General features: G+C 41.5%; 1 protein-coding gene across 2 annotated transcripts in view; it reads right to left on the reverse strand.

Moving 5' to 3' along the window:
- The window catches only part of Syt7 (Synaptotagmin 7), a 167,328-nt gene extending 156,957 nt beyond the window's left edge, over positions 1-10,371 (reverse strand). For both annotated transcript variants that reach the window (XM_071705768.1, XM_071705766.1), the window contains exons 1-2: positions 9,755-10,371; positions 2,377-2,500 (exon numbers count right to left, since the gene is read on the reverse strand). The gene's annotated coding sequence lies outside the window, so the exon portion shown is untranslated. The remainder of the gene's footprint in view (positions 1-2,376; positions 2,501-9,754) is intronic.
- Positions 10,372-12,250: the final 1,879 nt, after the last annotated feature.

A 12,250-nucleotide genomic window follows, 5' to 3' on the forward strand; every position in this document is an offset into this window, starting at 1 on the left:
TAACTTCCTCCTTTAAAACTTTATAGAGGACATTTAAGTAAGACAAAAGAAACGTGAAATCTATTGAGACGAATACAGAGATTTTAGATTCTACGAAGAAAATCAAACAATGTATCTTTCCATTCTTCACACGATCTGCAAAAATTAACATTAAATGCAATTTGGAAGAACAATTGAGAAATGTGATTCAAAATAACAATAAAGTTTATGTGTTTCTCGCGTGAATTCAATGATTCGACGCAACAAGGCGATATATCAAAAATGGCAAAGGAATTAAAATAATATATAAGAGACTGAAAGAAAGATTGCTTCAGTTATCTCGTTTATTAAATATTCCATTAGTAGAACGACTTCTGCCGGTACAAAAACTCGGTAAACTTCAGACCTACGCTGAAATCGATTTCGAATTACGTGACGAACAAATCGCTTTCGCCGATATCTATCCCCCTGAAACTGCCCGAATAATTTGCACAACAACCGTAAAATCAGCGATTTCCCGATTTAAAAATATCACGCGATTTTTCAGCTCAGACCTCGGTACAGCCGGAGGAGGACGCTAAAGTCGAGATCAGCCGTGCGTGATCAAATTGTGACGGAACGCGGTGGAAAATGCGGCGGTTTGATCTCGCATGAGTCGACGAGATGCACGGCAGATCCGCGAGAGATATTTCACCGCTGTTGGAAGTTACGGCACAGACTTTCGCGCATATGTATAGCTCCAGCCGCATGCTCTTAACGACGCGCGCTGCCGATTCAGAACTGATCGCGCGAACGCGATGCCGGGCCAAAGAGAGACAGGGAGAAATCAACCGTGAAAATAGGTAGCTTTATGTATCTTACGTGTGGTACGTATGATACGTGCGAGCCTACGCGGAACTGAATATTTCAGAAATATTCAAGCTGCCTCGTACACCAACTCCGTTATAACACGCATGTTTGACCACTGTTCCGTGAAATAAAAATAATACGCGTGCAAAACTGTACCAGATTTATCGGAAATTTTTAATTTAAGAGACAATTTATATATCGTTTAAAAATTATTTCTGTAAAATGACGTATATTATGGTATATTAGTAAAGATGAAAATAGACACTAACTTCACTGACTTAATTAATTATTTGTATATGCAATTATACTTAATTCACTATTATTCTCTAGAGATCAGAGACCACAGAATTCAAAGAATTTGCATAAACATCTATATTCTATATCGATGTATTAGTCCTTAATTCCGTACGACATTCTATCCTTCATTAAAGACTATTGTGCTCGGAGATGCCTGAAATTGGTGGTGCCTGCACCAAAGTGGAGTTATGCCTGTGGTTTCCAGTTATAAAGTCATATACAGCTCGGTTAATCAAGCTCAACTACTTTTGCGGCAAGAAGCTATCAAACGTGTGGGCCGTTATGGGAAAATAAAGATCGGAATCTTTCTCTTATGCTTTCTCACGCATAACATGTAAAACACGCAATGAGAAACTAGCCACAAAATGAAACAGACGTTTATCTTTATACAACACACGCGCTGAGATCAAACGTAAAATGTTCTTTGGGCGCAAAAAATATCGCTGCCGTAAAATTAATAAATTCGGTTCGCATTTTAGACGCTCCTTCAGAAAATTATTTAACTCATTGCCAGTCAGAAACAGATTTGTCAAAATAAATCCGTTCCTCCATGAATATATAAACAAAGAGAGAGAGAGAATAAGTGAAAGATAGAGAAAATAGAATGTCACCCTTCTTTATGTAAATCTATACACAATCTATATATAGTCTATTATATCTGCCTACATTAGCCGCGGGAGAGGGGAAATATGCGATCAATAATATCGATTTCCTGTAGCGAAATTTAGTTTTATTCCGCATTGGCGAACAATGAATCACACACCGTCATTTCCCGTGTATTTAGGATAAAATTTACGTTAACGGCGACGACATTTCCGCCCGCGTATACGCGTTCAAGTAGAAAATCGCTCCTATTGAAAATGTCACGCTCTGAAAATCGCATTCAGCGATTCGCGCGCTGAGCTTGGCCTAATTCTCGAATAAGTGGCTCACGCGTAAGCGTGGAATATATCACGTCCAAAGCGTATTTATATTTTTTTATTCTTCGTACCAAAGAGACATTTTATATTACCACGTTCAGAAACGTTCGTTCTTTCGACGAATCGCTATTCCCTCTCGTGTTACACCAACGCGCGAAATCTCAAAAAGTTCGCGGGCGTTATATACGCAGCTCATGATTAATGATTCTTTGGATTGCGATATATTCGATTCGCCGCCCCCAGAGAAGCGGAATTCGCACTTATGAGCGCGGATAAACGTGATTAAAGATGATATTGAACGGATGTTGAACGACATGTTCGCACGACTTACCGATGATTCGAGGATGCAAGCCTATCCTATCCTAGATCCTCATTGAAGCTCGAAAAGGGCGGGTGGGATGGAGCCCGTCCGACGAGATTATGCGCGTTTACATTCTCCGGGAAGTGGAAATCACCTGTAAAGAAAGACAGTGATTTATCAAGGGCCTCCGTAACGAAGCTCGAGTATTCTACTGGAATCCGTGTCGTTTAAGAGTTTAACGTTTTTAAACCTGCATAAACCTTTTAATGGCTAATACTTTTAGCTATTTACATTGCAACTTGGACTTTATCGAAGGGGAATACAAAAAATTCCTGTTGAAAATATATTTTTTTGTGTTATAGAAAAATGAAGAGTTTAAATTAAAGCAATAAAAATATTTTTAAAAAATGGTAAATCTCCAGTTCAAAATTTTCGAGTCGAAATATCGTCGATATAAATTCTATTTTATAACCGATTTTTAGGACGGAGGCTAAAAGGCCATTGGTTCAAGCGCCAGTATTATTTTTACAATTTTACTTAATTCTAGATCGCGTGATAGTCACGAGAGTCTCTCGGGAGAAATTAAATACATCTCCTCATAATGACAGGTCGGTGTCTTACCGAGACACGCTCGCATAATTAATACTTGCATCCACAATCAATAACGGGTAGAGTGACGCGAGGGAAGACGCGAGGACGAGACGGGGTCTTCAGGTCGGCGCGGCGCCGCGATCTCAAAAGGAGCATCGCGTTGTCATTCCGCGTGCCCTCGAGAACGATGTTCATCTCCGTGAGGCCCGCCACCACACACGGCCGGTTAGCTAGAATCTGAGAGACTCGCCAAATGTGCGATTCTCACGAGGGATAATTTAAACTCGCTCATCCGCGCAATTCCGCCGTGAATTCGGTGAGTTCAGCCGAACCGAGTTCTCTCACCCAACTTGGTCCTCGAACTCCGCTCGCGCGTGCCCGCTCGAGACCCGCGCGGCGTATACGAGCACGTTACGAGCAAAATAGCGTGCACGCCGCGCGCGGACGCGGCGTATATAAAACCGCGTATCGATTACAACGCGATATACGCTCCATATTCCATTCCATTCCATTTGCACGGACGGACGGATCAGCCCGGCAATTAAGCGAAGTAGCTCAATTGTTCCGGCCGTTCCCCGTGACAGCTACGCGCTGTCGATAACGCTCTATAATGCCATGTGGAAGCTAAAATATATGTTACGCGCGTCGCGGCCGACACGTACACGTACACACACGCCGGCGTCTGTCGGAAGCTAACGCGCGAATGTCACGGCTGATGGATGACAAAGTAAGACTTCGCGCTACCGGCCGTTATACGACATATGATAATGGATCTCCGAATCGATGTCGCGAAATGTACAAACGTGTTCAGTCTATTATTAGCTAGGCAGAAGAGCCTCGTGTATAGATATTAAATTCTAACGACTCAAGTGAAGAAGCAATCCGTCGTTTACTGTAATTTAACGCTTTTACAACTAAGCCTAAAATGGAAATTCGGTTGAAATAAAGATTCTTTGACAAGCAGAGCTAAGTAAGAAGTTTAATCATATCGTTCAGCCTCCCCAAAATTCAACTCGTGTAAAGCGTATTTAATCTCTAAATATTTATGATAAATAAATATTAATTAAAGAGAAGATAATTAAACTCTAAATTGGTCGATTTTACAATGCGCGAGTTTTGCGTCAAGTTATTACGATCTCCTTTCTTCGATATTGCCATTTAGACGTAGGGATAAAATATTATATATTAAATTTTGACGATTCGAACAGAGGAAGAATCCATTGTTCACACTGTAATTCTTCAATCTTCAATTATACATTTTCACGACTAATTCTGAAATAGAAATTCGGTTGAAGCAGAGGTTCATTGTAGTTAAGTGAGAAGTTTAGTCTTATCGTCCTGCTGCCTCCTCGAAGCTCAGTTCGCGAGAAGCATAATCAACTGTTAAATACTGTCGTCACCTAGATATACTCGATGAGAGGAAAATAAACTCCTAATTGAATAACTTTGCAATGCGCGAATTTTGCGTCAAGTTGTCACACATAATCTTCTTTTTTAGATATTACCATTTGGACAGGAGTTTCCTATACGTAAGGCAAGTTTTGTTGCCTTTAATATAAAATATTATATTAAAGGCGAAAAAGCATTCGCGTATAGGGACTCGTCATATTAAATTTTAATAACTCGAAAAGAGAGAAAACTCATTGTTTACTGTAATTTTTTCAATTTTCAATCTTACGCCTTCACGACCAATCCTGAAATCGAAATTCGGTTGAAGCAGAAGCTCTTTGAAGTTAAGTGAGAAGTTTAGTCTTATCGTTGTGCCGCCTCCTCGAAGCTCAACTCGTGAGAAGCATATTCAATCACTAAGTATTTGTAGACGTCTAAATAGACTCGACGAGAGGAAAATAAACTTCAAATTGGTTAAGTTTACAATGCGCGAGTTTTGCACAAAATTATCACAATTTTTTTTTTCAATATTACCGTTTAGACATAGAAATGGAATACTATGTTAAATAAGGCAGAAGAACTTCGTATAAAGGTTCGTTATGTTAAATTTTAACGACTCGAAGACACGGAAGTCCATCCTTTATCGTAATTTTTCAATCTTCAACCTTAAATCTTCACTAGTTCTAAAATGGAAATTCGGTTAAAGCAGAAATTCTTTGAAGCTAAGTAAGAAGTTTCGTTTTATCGTTCAGCTGCCTTCCCGAAGTTCAACTCGCGAGAATATTCAATCGTTAAGTATTATCGGTACCTAGATTCGATAAGAGAAAAATAAATTCCAAATTGCTCAACTTTACAGCGCACAAATTTTTCGCCAAGTTGTCGCGAGCTTCCTTCTTCGATGTCGTCATTCGGATATAAGGATAAAATGCCAATAAGGCAGTAAATATTGCTTCACGTACGACACATGTGGAACACTCTATGCGCTATGTTAACGTGTAATGATCCGTGCAGAACATGAATCTGGCGCATATTCTCAAAACATTCCCTTTTGAGGTACAGCGACTCCTATTTGTTGCATGAGTCTCATAGTGGATGTATAAAGTGACCTCCATTAGCAGTCACGCAGCGCCGTCGTGTCATTTGCTACTTCTTCACGTGTGTGGAAAATTTATATCTCGAACGCGTGTAAGCATATAAATTCTTAAACAAAAAGCACCTCCACAAAGTGCTCGATTAGATATACGTCTCTGACGATGTCGTCTCTTCAATCTTTTCTTCCAATTGCAACGTCTTATAATTTTATTAATCTCTTCGATCACATTTCATTTCATCATGGGGCTAGACTTCCGATTCAAGAAGCAAATTTCAAAAATCCATAAATCGCACGTTTGTTCCCGACAGACAGAATTCGAAAACCTGGTTCACTATTAATCAAACGCCTTGTCAAATATGCTTATTAAGAGGGTACTGCAATAACAGTGTCTAATGAAGATTCCTCATCGTCGAGGGAACAGTCGAGAAGTACCCGACCTACATAAATATTGACTATAGATGATTTTCGTGCCCGGCCTTGAAATCACGCAAGGGATAGTCCCGCATATTCAGTCAGACAAGCAATGAACACGCCGAGAGGTGCATGTGAGAAACGTTTCGACAGCGGAAGCAGACCGAACATTTCCGCACAAACTGAAAGTAACATCCGTTTAATCAGTCGAGCAGCGAAATCAGGAATTCTGGCGGACTTATTTGCTGCTGTAGCAAATGCTTGCAGCACATCGGATGTAATAAGGACGCATCTCCGCGGCCGGGCCGCGGTTAAGCAATTTAATTTATGCGGCGGCGCTTGAAATCGAGCCGAGAACGTCGTTCGTGTCGATATAAGTAATCGCTGAGTGCACTTAATAGGGTCCGTTAAGAGAATCTAACTTAAAGATCGAAATGTTCCTGCGCACGACTAACGCGACTTGGCACGAAAAGATATTTAAAGCCGATTATATTTTAGCGATTAATTCTGATATAATACGAGAGAACGCGGGACGTTGCGTAATTACTTTCATAATTAATCCCCTATCTTAGATATGCCGTATTGTTACGCACTTTTTCACTCAATTCGAGCAAATTACTTTGCTTGCTACATAACTTCCCGTTAATATTCCGCAATGTTAGTCCGCGAATATATCAAGATATGGCAATTATTCCGACTTCCCCGGAGCGACAGCGCAACAATTTCATTGGCCGTGCCGCTTAGATTTGCGTTTGTCCTTATTTATACGTCATACGTCAGCGGCAGCCCTTCCGTGTCGCTATTACGCTGTACGACGTTTACTGAACACGTTCACCCCAATTGCGAGTTTAATGCAACTCGTAAATGTGGAAGTCGGAGAAATGCAAATAGCTCATTGCAACAATATCTTCTCGTCTTGGTTCTCGGATTCGTACACTCCTAGTTTACCAACATTGTTTACCAAGCACCAACGCACTTTCGACCGGCTTTAAGAGGGTCTCATTTCGCATGACAAACAAAAATTTCGTCCGCGCACAAGGCGACTGGCAAATCTCCACCGTCCATTAATTTCGGCCAATGATGTGAGTTTAATTCATTCAGAATCGCGCACTAATAAGCATTCGTACCACGCAAAGGCAAACGAATTCTCTCATTGTCAGTCTATACTCTCACAGGAGTTAATTGAAATATGATTGTCTACGATTTACTTCTAAATATATGTTAGTATAACTACACGTTGATTAATGAAAACGATGCAAAACTAAAACAGCCCACATCCACGAGTTTAAGTAAATTAAATAAAAAATTTTGAGTTTCATTTAAAAACAGTCATGTACATTGCTCATCTCTTTTGGGTTTAATAGCTTAATTCATTTTTGCGCGATTAAATTTTAAAATCTACTTTAGACGATTTACAATTTACATCAGAATTTTAAAATAAAATTTTTATATTCATAACTTTATTTATATTTTGATATATATTTTATATTCTGTTCTCCAAATGTTTTTCAAATTACACGGTATATAAAATTATAAATGGAATTCTACTAGTTTCTGACACAAATAGCTCGTGTAAAGCAGGATTAGGCGAAAAACGAAAATACGTAAATTTATATTACTATATATAAAAGAGACAGTGTTTTGCTCTCATAATCGGCATCATTTGTTATCGGGCATTGCGTCACTTCCTTCCCGTTCACGTTTCAAGTACAAGTTTCAAGTCCATGTTTCAAGTACAAGTCAATCTTATTGAAAAATGGATGCACATTGTTTTCTATGGCATTTAAAATCGATTCCTCTTAGTTGAAATGCCATGACATATAAAAATGTCAACCAACGGTCTTCAAATTGTTGAAAATGAACAAATAATGAGACGTTAATATTTCATATACCTATTTCAATTCAAAGTGAAATTAATTTTAACAGAATTTTAATTGGCAATTTAATTATTTGGATATCGAATATCGAAACACCGGAAGAGATCGCGACGGATAATTTCCCCTTTTTCGGCATTTTCGCCATAAGAAACTTGATTCTCGCGGAGGGCAACAGGGTGTCCGCGCCGATTATAGGACATTCTGTTTAAGCACCGACAGTTGCAGACAATATATGCCCGTCTGGCCGGCCTGGTTATCCAACCCTTCCCGACTCTCCCGAGACCGAGCTGCGATAACTTCGTTCTGGCGGGCGAGCTGGAAGAACGGATAGATAAAATATCAACGAGATAGCGCCGTAGATAAGCCTTAATTCCGTGAATATATTATGACACTTCGACGAAACCCTCGACCTTGTTCGTTCCAGCTCACAATCTACGCGCGCGACGAGACCACCGACTAAGCGTGGAAGAGTCTCTTTTTTTCTAAAATAAATACGCTATAAAAGGGGCATACACGACGGGCGTAAACTATCGATTTGTTGTTCTCGAATGAAGGCGGTTCGACGTAATCAGCGGCGCTCGCAAAAAAACTGGTTCGCGGCTCGCCACCGGATGTAAAGTAAAATAGCCGTTCTTATCGCCGTGGCACGCTCCATTAAGGTGAGAATATGTATGTCAGCATGGGTATCTACCGATACTATCGAGAAAGCCCCTCCTCCACAGAAACGTCGATTAGTCCACTTTTCCGATAAGTGGTCGTCTTAGGTGAAGTAACTTCTCTTTTGCATAATGTATTGTCTTGCAAACTTAGAAATTGAAGATTTCTCCAAATCGTGATATCCTATAAAGTTTAATGGCCACGAATCGCGCCTCGTGAAATCGCGCGTTTTCCGCTGGAGCACGGCTGATCAATTAATTCATCGAATTGATAACCCAATATTTCTGCAGGAATCGAATTAATTGCTCGGAAAACGTACGGGACATTGGAAAGAGATTTTAGTGAGTGTATCACGCTATTATTTATTTTCTCGCTGTTATTTCTGTTAGCTCTCGTTTAATTGTTTTATATGTAAATTTTTCGAAAAAGCGGGCCCGCGGGCGGGTTTCTCTTCTCGGAGATATTTAATCGACATAGAATAAGAGGACGCGACGAGAAATGTGTACATGTGTAGGAGCAGTTATTATCGATACCCTTGCCCTGACAGATGGCAAGATTACCTACATGTCCAAGTCCATTAATCAGGAGTGGATCTCGTAATGAAGTTTTCGAACGTAATAAAGTTCCGTTCGAATGTCATCGCAAATAATGTCCCCGTGCAAATAATAGATTTTGCCGATGGCGGCAAATTAATTCTGCTCGACGAGCGCGATAAATTTTACGATCGTGGCTAACGCGTCACCTCATTTTTTGATAAGCCCAAGTGCATGCAACAATCTACATCACTCCGTGTAGTATTTACGAGCGTAACCCGAAGAAAGTCGTGTATCAAAGAATTTTGTCTGTCGTGATATATAAACGTATTACCGGAGCTCGGAGCGGTATATTTTTAAGGATCAGGTGTCGAATTTATCGTTGCTGTACGCGAAAATCTACGGTCTCGATACCCTCGAGACCCTCGGTATCGAAATACGCCGGACGAGCCTGAACTGAAGCATCAATACCGGGGGTACTCGTAAAACCAATCGAATACGAATTTGCCGCAACCGACTGCGAAATGAGTTTTCGATCATTCGATACGACTGAAATGACCGTAAGGTACACCGAGTATCCGAGACCAGTTGGTACCAACGGTTTCAGTAACTCCAATTGCACGGGAGAATAAGATTCATTTTTCCGCCGCCAGGTTTTAACGCAGCTTTGAAGCCGGAAACCTTGAACCATCGCAATCACCCACGTCCAAGTCGGATTCGGTCGGCGGTAGCGGATTCGGATCGAAGATCGAGTACCCGGGGGAAAAGAATCGGGTACTCGCGCACCCCGCGCGCGGCTGGCGGCGCAAAAGTGAAGGACGGGGGAGTTTTATTACGGGGATACTCCGGATACTCACATGGAAATGGGGTACGGTGCGCCGCGCGAGAGAAACGCGCACCGGCCGCGGCTCGCCGATGGAGGGGCACCAGCGTTCACTTGGCGTGGGTGCACGTTTTCACGGGCAAACACCTCCGGGGGTACACACTCAAGCGGCGCACGATGTCTCGCTGCGTATCATGATGATCGACGGAGACCAACAGTCACGGGAGATAGTCCTCGCGATAAACGCGCGCTACCAACGCGGAGACCAAGAAGGAGAACCGTCGAAGGAGAGTCGCGACTTTGATAGAGCGACAACGACGGGCCAAATGGTGGAAGCGTTCGGCGGTAGACGATAGGGGTGGCTTATTGGGAGGAAGGGAGATATGGAAAGAGCGAAAGGGACGGCGAGTAACAGAAAGAAAGAGAATAAGAAAGGGAGGGAGAGAAAGAAAGAGAGAGGGAGGGAGAGAAAAGAGAGAAAGAGAGAGGATGAGAGAAAAAGAGCAGAAAGGGGTGAGAGTGTGCCGAATTGTGACGAATTACGGCCGGTCACTGATTGTTACAAGAAGGGTGTAAGGAGGTAGTACCCCGATAGTGAGAATAGATTGATAGACAACCGCGTGGCAGCTAGAGTCGCGACGCACTGCTGCTTCGCGGCTTGCGAAGCCCCCACCATGGATTTTCACGAGCTCGCCTCTCGTTCCCACTCACCCCCGCGCGCACGGTCAACCCCCACCTGGCCGTCGGCGCACCAGCCGAACTACGGGCACCTCGCAAAGCTGCCCCGACCACCACACCCCCCGCGACTTGCACACGACTTGTTTGCCCCCGAAGGCTTCGCTCTTGCAAACGGCGCGGCCGGCGCGGTCCTAGCAAAGCGCGGAAGCGGAAAGTCGACGCGAAATTCGCGCGACCTCTTATTCGCCCCCGATCCACCGACTCCGTACAACACCCGAGTCAAAAGCGACTCACGCACCTTGAAAAGCGCCGTAAACTCCGCCGTAAACGGGATCCGAAAAACTTGATCGCGCAAAGTACGGAATTGCATTGCGGCGCGTAGTCGACAAAGGCGGTACTTTTAGGTCATCTCGTGAGAAGAAAAAAATGGCATTATTATTTTATTGCCTTTTATTTACCTCTCATCGATTTGCATGTCCCAAAATATAATACGCATTTTTACATTTCACTTTTTCGAATTTTGTGATTTTTTTAAATCTCTCAATGGCACATTTCGTAGTACTTTGTATCTCGCATACTATATACTGGTTTTTTTTACTCTTTCTCGTTTATTGTCCAGAGGATAGAAGATGCAGCTTGCCAATAGTTGACAAATTTTATCTCGAGATATCGTCCAATAAATTCAACTAATTCTAACTTTTTTTACAGACGTCAGTTTTTACTATATTTTATCATATCTTGTTACATTATATCATATAATGTAATTGTAACAATATTTAGCCATGTAATCTATTTCTCTCGGAATAATTACTCTCGGATGAGAGCGTGACATTTAGGGTCTACTACAATTCTGTTATCGACACATTAGTGGATTGACACCACGGCCATTCACAACCACTTCGCATTCCAACGATGCCGTTACCGAAAGGATTAAACTAGCTGAATGCAGTACGGACGGATACCAGCGTTGAATCGTAGGTTTAGCTATGTTAGCCCGAGAAGAAAATGGAGAAGCTTATAGTGGTATTCCGATCTTCAATTTAACAGTTCTACCAAGTATACTTGACTATTAAATAGTTTCCACAAGGCACTAACTCTCTCTTCCGTGCGCTAATTTCGTATTCTTAACTCTTGTCAGAGGATACTTAACATACTTTAATCGAAGTTGTAGTATATAACATTAGAATAATAAGGTATTCGCTTCCAGCATTAGACCTATGTACTCAAGGTGGAATAACAATCCTTATTTAAGGCGAATCTATAAAGACTTTAATATATTAGAATAACTTAAGATAAATATTAAAAAAGTGAAAATTTATTACATTAGCAAGTGCACACTAATTACATTAATATATTTTCTGTAAAACGTTACCTTACTAAAGTAATTATGAAGATAAATAATGTTTTAATATATTTTATCTAAATATTTCACCTAGTAAAAGAGACAGCGTCATATAGGACGTGTAATAAATATAATACAACTAAGCAAACACCGATATATATATAACATAATCATCATATAACGAAATATGGCACGTAATATAGGGTGATTCGAAACAACCCTATTGTCTCGCAAATGTCAGATTCCTGACTCAATTCTGAGACGATTTGTGTCGGTTGCCGGAAAGCTCCCATAGTTACCTTATTACCTTATTACGGGCCAGGTATGTATAGGAGGTAAGCAGGGGCGGCGCGACTAACCGTCTGCTGCATGTAATCCATTAGCAATTCACTCACTCGCAGAGATAATAGCATGGTACATTGAGAATTTCTTGTCGCGTCGATGCGAAAATGATCACGGCTCACGGAGGCGAGGAATGAAGTGCCTGCTGCGATCAGCTGATCGCAGCAA

The sequence above is a fragment of the Temnothorax nylanderi genome, unplaced genomic scaffold, assembly GCF_030848795.1.
Source record: "Temnothorax nylanderi isolate EJ_2023f unplaced genomic scaffold, tnyl_v1.0 TNYL_tig0047_pilon, whole genome shotgun sequence".
NCBI lineage: Eukaryota > Metazoa > Arthropoda > Insecta > Hymenoptera > Formicidae > Temnothorax > Temnothorax nylanderi.